Source organism: Aulonocara stuartgranti, assembly GCF_965226115.1.
Source record: "Aulonocara stuartgranti genome assembly, chromosome: 7".
In the NCBI taxonomy this organism is placed as follows: Eukaryota; Metazoa; Chordata; class Actinopteri; order Cichliformes; family Cichlidae; genus Aulonocara; species Aulonocara stuartgranti.
This window is the reverse complement of record NC_138945.1, coordinates 39,584,581-39,594,009: the sequence shown is the minus strand read 5'-3', so window position 1 is coordinate 39,594,009 and position 9,429 is coordinate 39,584,581.

Genomic DNA, 9,429 nt, shown 5'->3' with positions numbered 1-9,429 from the left:
CTGCGGAATGCAACATCCTCCTAAAAATGTCCAGCATATGGGAAAAGATGCAATAATTGTAACAAAAATAACCATTATGCTAGGTGCTGCAAAGCTCAAACCTCGAAACAGAGTACAGTACATACTGTGGATGAAGAAGACACAGAGGAGCTCTATGTAGCGGCAGTGACAGACAATAAGACAGGTGAAAAGGACTGGATAATGACACTCAAAGTGAATGACACACTCATGAAAGTCAAGCTGGATACTGGAGCTCAAGTGAATGTGATATCAGAAGCAGAGTTCAAGAAAATCCGACCTATCCCTAAAATACATCCAACAAAGGTTAAAGTGAGTGGATACTCAGGTGCAGAAATACCTGTGAAAGGAAAATGCATGGTTAAAATGACACACAAAGACAAGGAGCACACACTAACATTCATTGCGGTGCCCATGAATGTGCAGCCTATACTAGGGTTACATGCCTGTGAGAGTCTGAACCTAGTGAAAAGAATGCTCGTTGTGGAAACGGATGATGACATGGACTATAATGAGTTGATGAAGGAATATGGTGACCTATTTCAGGGACTTGGTTGCCTTGCTGGAGAACACACAATCAGAGTCGATGAAAGTGTAAGACCAGCCATTCATCCATGCCGCAAAGTACCATTTGCTCTACAAAAGCCACTGAAAGCCAGGTTGGACAGGATGGAAAACCTGGAAGTGATTGAAAAGATAGATGAACCAACGGAGTGGGTGAGTTCTCTTGTTATTGTGGAGAAAAAGACTGGAAAGCTCAGAATTTGCATGGATCCTAGAGATCTGAATAGAGCAATAAATAGAGAACATTTCAACCTACAAGAGAAGAGATAATGTCACAGTTTGCAAAAGCGAAGTACTTTAGCAAGCTAGACGCTTCATCAGGATTTTGGCAACTGAAGCTGGACGAAGCAAGTTCAAAACTTGGCAGGTACAGATTCCGGCGACTGCCATTTGGCATTGCTTCAGCACCTGAGGTGTATCACAAGACAATACACATGATCTATGAACACCTGGAAGGAGTCGACACGTCAATGGATGACATCATTGTGTGGGGTAGCACAAAAGCTGAACATGACATGAGACTGAGAAATGTTCTTGAAGCAACCAGAAAAGCCAATCTGAAGCTGAACAAAGAGAAATGTCAGCTTGGGGCGAAGGAACTGACATTCGTTGGAGATATCCTGAGCAGTGAAGGCATCAGACCAGATCCTCAAAAGGTGTCTGCAATTGAAAACATGCTGAAGCCCCAATGCAAGAAAGATGTGCAGGGATTTAATGACATGATAAACTACATGGGAAAAGTCATACCGAATCTCTCGGGAAAAAATGGCACCACTGAGACAGCTAACTGAAAAGAGAATTGCATGGGAGTGGAATCATGAACATGAGAAAGCATGGCGTGACTTGAAAGATCTGCTTACAAAGGACCCAGTTCTGAAGTTTTATGATCCAATGAGACCTATTAAGATCTCATCAGATGCATCAGAGAGTGGGCTTGGAGCTGTTCTTCTGCAGAGGTATGATGAGTGGCAGCCTGTTGCATATGCATCGCGATCCATGACAGATGCAGAGACAAGATATGCACAGATTGAAAAAGAACTGCTCAACATATCAGGCCCCATCTTATCTTAATGACCTTGTAGTACCATATCACCCTATTAGAGCACTTCGCTCTCGCACTGCAGGCCTACTTGTTGTTCCTAGAGTATTTAAAAGTAGAATGGGAGGGAGAGCCTTCAATTTTCAGGCCCCTCTTCTGTGGAACCAGCTTCCAGTTTGGATTCGGGAGACAGACACTATCTCTACTTTTAAGATTAGGCTTAAAACTTTTTGCTAAAGCATATAGTTAGGGCTGGACCAGGTGACCCTGAATCCTCCCTTAGTTATACTGCAGTAGACGTAGGCTGCCGGGGATTCCCATGATGCACTGAATATTTCTTTGTCAGTCACCTTTCTCACTCACTATGTGTTAATAGACCTCTCTGCATTGAATCATATCTGTTATTAACCTCTGTCTCTCTTCCACAGCATGTCTTTATCCTGTCTTCCTTCTCTCACCCCAACCGGTCGCAGCAGATGGCCGCCACTCCCTGAGCCTGGTTCTGCCGGAGGTTTCTTCCTGTTAAAAGGGAGTTTTTCCTCCCCACTGTAGCCAAAGTGCTTGCTCATAGGGGGTCATATGATTGTTGGGCTTTTCTCTGTATCTATTATTGTACGATCTACTGTACAATATAAAGCACCTTGAGGCGACTGTTGTTTGATTTGGCGCAATATAAATAAAATTGAATTGAAATTGAATATAGATCCACCACAGCTCCTTGAGGTTACCACACAAACTGGCGAATTAGCTCTAGCTGCTAATCGTTAGCTTCATGGCTAATCTGCATCGCTACCAAATAAACATTAAATATACACTAAAATGCACTAAAAATACACAATAAATAAACACTACACATAATGGGAATTAACAGCCAACTTTCCCACATTCTCTGCAACCCTGTGGACTTATCTTTAGACCAAAGTCAAGTTATTTAGTATTTTGTATCTGCTTACCTGCAAATATATAGATATAGTACATCGTTACACATTTGTACACAGTCTCACACAGCTCTTGTTAGTCGTACTGTATGAGTGGCCTGGCTTGTTTGCTCCCACTGCTCCTGCTATTCATTTCAGGAGATACTCCCTCTTGTGGTGAAACAGAGGAATAAGTACACTTCCAGCACACTGGCTGTCTCCCAATTCAGGGTCTGCAGCCTTAAAGTACGCAGCCTCAACGATCCTCAAGGGCCGCGTACTCAAAGACCGCTAACGCCGGAAGTGCGAGGCTTGTGAAATGGGATGGTCTAGCCTCCGTTGCGCTGATACTGTTGTTTGTCAATAAAGTTTAAAAAAAAAAAAAAAAAGCCTCCGTTGCGCTGCCCAGGTTGCCTAGCAACCATGATACTAACCACTGGAAACGTGTCATACAGCTTTGTTTGACAGAAATGAAGGAGAAAATCATTTGTTTGTTTGTTTCTACATGAGCTTTGATCATTCTCTGTAAGATTAAGCTCAGCTATTGAACGGCGTATATTTTAAAGTAAAGGCTTTAAAACCAAGTTAGTACAAACGTCACTAATGTCACATAACTTTGCCGACATGTGGCCAACAGTAATGTTTAATGTTCTTCGTTATTAAACATTTGCACATAAATAAGTGACATAATATTCAGTACTTACTTTTCACAGTTTACTCCTCGGCCGCTCCGCTTCTGCCGTCTGCGGCAGAATTATCCACACCGACTGCCGCGCTATGAATTGTGGGATATATGGGACCACGAAGTCTACACTGCCACAGCCTTAAAATTCAGGGAAATGAAGGACGCATTTCAGGGCCGCATTTCGAGCAGCCTTTGAATTGGGACAGCCTTCGGCGCGCCGCTGTGACGTAATCGGCCTTGAAATGCGTACTTTAAGGCTGCAGACCCTGAATTGGGAGACAGCCTATGTCTCATTGGAGATTGGGGCACACATTATTTTACAACATCCATCCATCCATCCATTCACTTCTGCTTATCCTTTTCAGGGTCGCGGGGGGCGCTGGAGCCTATCCCAGCTGTCATAGGGCGAGAGGCGGGGTACACCCTGGACAGGTCGCCAGTCTGTCGCAGGGCCAACACACAGGGACAGACAACCATTTGCACTCACATTCACTCCCACATTCACACCTATGGGCAATTTGGATTAACCAATTAACCTATCCCCACTAACTGCATTATTTTACAACAGCTAATGAAAATTGTTATGGTACGGCTGTGTGGTAGGCAGCATGTAGGACCCAAACGCATGTCACTCAAATGGAGGAATAGACTTAAAGAGGCTGCTTTATTGCGGTGCAAAAACGCCACAAAAATAAACACGCAAAAAACAAACAAACTAGAAGCTAATGCTAGACACATGGAAACGGAGCCCAGGGAGAAACACACACAGCATGAAGAGGGTGCAACACAACACTGACAGAGAGAAACGCTGCACCTAAATACAGTGAGGGATGACGAGGGAATGAGACACAGAAGGAGAGCACAGCTGGGAGTAATTAGACCAGACGAGACAAGGGAAGAAAAACCAGACACATGCACACAGGACAGGAACTATCAAAATAAACAGGAAACACAAGACGGGGAAAGAAATGGGCAGAAATCTGTGCCATCAGAAACTGAATTTGAATAAGTTAAATTTGAATTTGCAGCATTTGCAGCATTACTGGATCACCTCTGTTTGAAGTGATATAATGTGATATACAACTATTACTGTGTTTAACTACCATAATAGTTCTTAGGGTACTGAGTGCATGCTTAATTAGATTTTTTTTTAAACATACTGCTCCATTACTATGTTTGACAGGCTGAAGTTGTCGGGTCACCTCCTAAATCGACCATCTTTCACAGGTGTTTTGTGCCAGAAATGGAGTGTCCACTGAAGATACTGAATCTCTACGCCTTGCCATTGATCCCTCTTGTGCCTTCATCTAGACAAGAGACATTAACTTAACCACTCTCATATGCTCTGTACCTACATCACCTTCCCTGACAGTCGTAGCTTGGCTCATCTGAGGGTGAAATTATAAGACTGTGTTATTTTGCAAAGTGCTCTCTAGGGTTCCTAAATAAAATATGGCATTGACGTCATTTCTTTTGAATTAATCCCTTCTTCTGAAATATAAGAACCTCTCCTGGTTTTAATGGCACTTTGGATTTCTTTACTTTCTGTTCCACTCCCAACCCCAAATAGATGCTGACAAGCTGACACAGTAACATGGAAGAGGGAAAGACGTTGGAAAGGACAACTACAAATAAACCTAATGCCTAACAATGAAAAGCGTAAAATAAGAACAATAATAATAAAGATAAAAGATGAAGTAACAAGTTTTTAGTTTTTTGTTTATTCCAAATGATCATCCAGATGTCTGTGACATGTGATGACAAACACCATAATGGAAGGCCTTAGTCATCACATGCTTAAACTCATCATATATTTTTGCATATGCTGAACAGGCAGTCAGACATGCTGTAACTGTGGGGTAGAAAACAGCATGAACACCATACGGCAGGGGTCTCAAACTCCAGTCCTCGAGGGCATGGAAAAGTTGCATGACACTGGCCCTTGAGGACTGGAGTTTGAGACCCCTGTATTACGGAATATGACAGGTGTGGTTGAACTGCATGAAGACTCTGAAGTTTCTCTTCTCTTCTGGCAGGACAGGAATGTGGCCTTGTCCTGTGAGCCACTGTAAGGATGTACTTAGAGTAGAACTGGACTGTCACCGGCCTCAGGCTCTTCACCCTTTTCAAAAACAAAGCAGTCATTTAGATAAAATATTAGATATTGTTTACCTGTAAATGCACAAAGTAAATTTAGAAATGTAATTATTGTCAAGAGTGAACAAGCACTGATAGTGTAATCTACAGCTGTGGCCAAACGTTTAGAGAATGAGAAGTGTTGTTTGCTTATTTACAAAGTTTGCTGTTTCAGTGATAGTTGTATATCACATTATATCACTTCAAACAGAGGTGATCCAGTAATGCTGCACTAATGAATTAGACTAACTATTCACTTTAGCTAAAGTTATTAAGTTAGCTAAAGAGTTGGGATGCTGTGTAAGACATAAATAAAGCTAAAACAAAGGTTTGGACACCGTTTTGCATGTTTCCCTACTGCAAGCATACAGAGGGGGTACTCTGAGAGGGTACAAGATGACAACTTTTGAATTCTACTAGAAACAGTCGATCATATTTGTTTGTCAAAGATGAATTCAGGGCAAACTATGCTAAATTAGCGTTTTTAGCAAACAGCTACAATAAGCATAAAGGTTACTGTACGGTAGGGCTGCACGATTTTGCATAAAATGAGAATCACGATTTTTTGGCTTAGAATTGAGATCACGATTCTCTCACGATTTTCTTTTCCAGTATAAATATTTATTGCGCTTATTAACTGCACATCAACTTCGTAACAGTTGAGACTGAACATAAAAACAATAAATAAACATAAAAACAACAAATGTCTCACGTTTTGTTGTTGCCACAAAATGTTGTACTGCTTGAAATTCCGTCTCCACCGTTGCTCGACACTGCGTGTATAGAGCAGGTAGTGCAACAATAGAAAAATAGTTGCGGGACGGCACTGTGTAGCGTTTGTCTAGGGTGTTGATAATTTTCCTAAATCCCTCGTTTTGCACAGTGTTGATGGGAGCCATATCTTTGGTCGGGTGATAAGTAATAGCCTCCGTAATTTCTTTGTGCCTGCGGGAGTTCGACGGGTATAGGGAAGCGCTGTATAAGGTTCCCGTTATTGATGTTTGGGTGGTTGACCGGGACGGATTTTCTCCTGTCACTTTCTCGTCATCCCTGACGTGTTCTCCGTTGTTTTTTCCCTGCTAATTTTAGCATCACACGGCACAGCTTCTGTATCACGTGGTATAAGGCTCCGCCCTTGTCATTTGTTGAGAAGGAAGAGTGAGCGCTTGTTTTCATGCAGATTACGTCCCGGATCAAAATGCGGTACAATCGTTGTCGTCTTTTTTTTTTTTATATCGTTGTCATTTGGAAATGAGATCGCACATAAGTATGAATCGAGATCGCGATTTTCTAACGATTAATCGTGCAGCCCTACTGTACGGCTATCATTTGTTAACATGACGCTTGTTCTTATACATGTAATACATTTATTACCAACCTGAGAGTTTATCTGCTGGTCATTCGATATGACGAATGACTTCTGAAGTCTTAATTCAGCTCAAGACGCTGTAGATTCCAATCAGTAACACTTTCGGTCCGCTAGTAAAACGTAGTTCTACTAATCTGCGCTTGAACCGGAACCGGATGCAAGTTCCAAAAAACTGAATTTTGGAACTGAAATTGAATTGTAGAGCTGAAACTGAATGGTGAGAAGTGAAACTGAAATTATTCGAGAGCTGAATTTTTAAAGGATAAAATGCAGTTTCAAAGCAAATCAATTCATTTTCAAAATATAAAATTCAATTTCAATTTAGTGATGATCATTTTCAAACCATAAATTCAATTTCCAATTAGACTAATTCAAATTCAGTTTTCAAAAGCATTTATTCAAGTTACAATTCAGATTCAATCTGAGCAATTCAAATTTAACTTATTCAAATTCAGTTTCTGATGGCACAGATTTCTGCCCATAGAAAGAGGCATGGACTTGACACCGAACAGAGGGGACACAGAAGCAAAAGGAACTACTAGAGCTTACAAATACAGAACCATAAACCAAAAGACTAGTAGTGATAAATCATGATGAAATCAAAACACAATAAATAATACAAAAATCGCCGACCAATGACCGTGACAAAAGTATTTGAACAATCAAAACATTTTAACCAAATGTTATATTGTAAATAAAAGATTATGTGGGGTGTCTTGTTTTTGTCAATAATGCCTTTCTAGTCCTTACACTAATCTCCCCTCAAACTTCAAACTGACATCATTTTACCAGCTAACACAGGACTCGTGCTTTCAGTGATGATAAACCTACACGCATTCATCTCTCTCCAGTCCAAACAAGTACCGACACGTCCATTTAGGGATGCAGACTTTGTTGGTTTGTGTGATGTTGTGGGCTTGGTCTCTTATTTTTCCTGTTTTTGTTTAACTGGTCTGTGTCATACTTTGGTCATTTTTCTTTACATTGAATTTTTATAGCTATTTTGTACTTTGCCCAGTTTGACTTCTATCGAGGGATGTTGTAAAATGACCACCATTATGTAGAAAGGCACCACAGACAACCTGATGCTGTTTCAACAGCAAAATTTCATTTAGTAAGTCTCTTCAAAAAAATACTGATACTTTTTTAAAAATTTGTTCTTTAGAGTTTTGTCATCATACAGACGCAAACATGTTTTATGGCCCAAACATTCCTTGTACAGACTAGCCCCCGCTGTAAAGCCATCAAGCGCCCACCCAACCAAGCTTCATGTAAAGTAAAAATGATGGGGACAGTAATGCTAAGATCATGAAAAGTCAAAGTTTCACACTGATCAAAAGGCCTGATTCTCGGGGACAGCGGCTAATAGGAGTTCTGCTCACCTGTTTACTACCGAGGAGAATAAATGAGAGTATGGCACAGAATAAAAATATATCAATAATCCATGGAGGAAAATAATCCCCAGGCGATCTCTAGAGGCTTCAAACTACTACTGCTTCAAAGCTTGCTTCGGTATGGATCATTACAAGTGACTGATGACATCTGAAGTAGGAAGCTCTGATTAAATCACATGACTGGTCAAAGCCATCGATACAGCCATTTAACCATCCCAGCACACTGTAGTAAAGCTTGTAATGAACCACCGGTCTGTTCCATAAATTGCCAATACTGGAGTTGTTTGGAGCTCTGTGTGCAGTAGCGTTAGTGATAGGCACGCTTGGAGGCGTGCTCCATAACCTGTACAGAGTAATCTGTCGTGCACAGGAATAAGCTGCATAAAGTCTTGGTTAGTTACAATAATACCTTGATAAAATTCAGTGTTGAGTCTATACTTGAGTCACCATCAACAAAGGTCGTCCTGCTGCCTCTTCTCTAATCCCGATTCATTTTAGGAACAGAGACATCTTTCAACATGGAGCACCTACACCTCTCTCAGGAGGGAAGATTAAGGCACAAATTAGAGACAGGACAAAAACCCTGATGTCTAATGTGTTCAGGTTCAGACAATCAATAACCTGACTTATGGAGACTGAAAAGTCTCTTATTGGTTGTAATAGTTGTTTATCCAAAGGGTGGAGCTCCACACAGTAAAGTTTAAGGACATTTCCGTGCAGAGTCATTAGCTGATGAACTTGTAATAAAGAGACTTTAACTGAGGTGAAAGTGAACCTTTGTCAGGCCTCCTGTCTCAGATTCTCGTTATTTCTTACCAGGACAAACAAAATGAGAGGAAAGCATTAGCACTGACACACACACTGTTTTGTTCTTCACTTCCAGCTGGGATTCAGCTTCATCTGAATAGTTCACATAGAACAGGATAAAAGCTTCTGATTAATGATTATTGGTCTATATAACTTTTTTTAAACAAAGTTTACAAAGAGCTCTGAAATAAGAGCAGAGAGCTGAACACTAACCTCAAACACAAAGACAAAAGGGAAAATCAAATATAGAAACACAAACTGTCACCATGATTCATTAAAAATAAGAGTAATAAAGCTCTCATAACAGATACATTAAAGCTGCAAGAAGTAGTAACTCTCCCTTTGGAAACTGTAACAACACCCAAAACATATTTCAGCCCAAATATTAATCTGTGATTCTATAAAAGGAAGAAATACATGAACATAACTTTTCTAGTGAAAATAAAAACAGTCAGTGATGAAGCTCAGAGTTCAGTCATATTAAAAGTGCAGTAAAAACT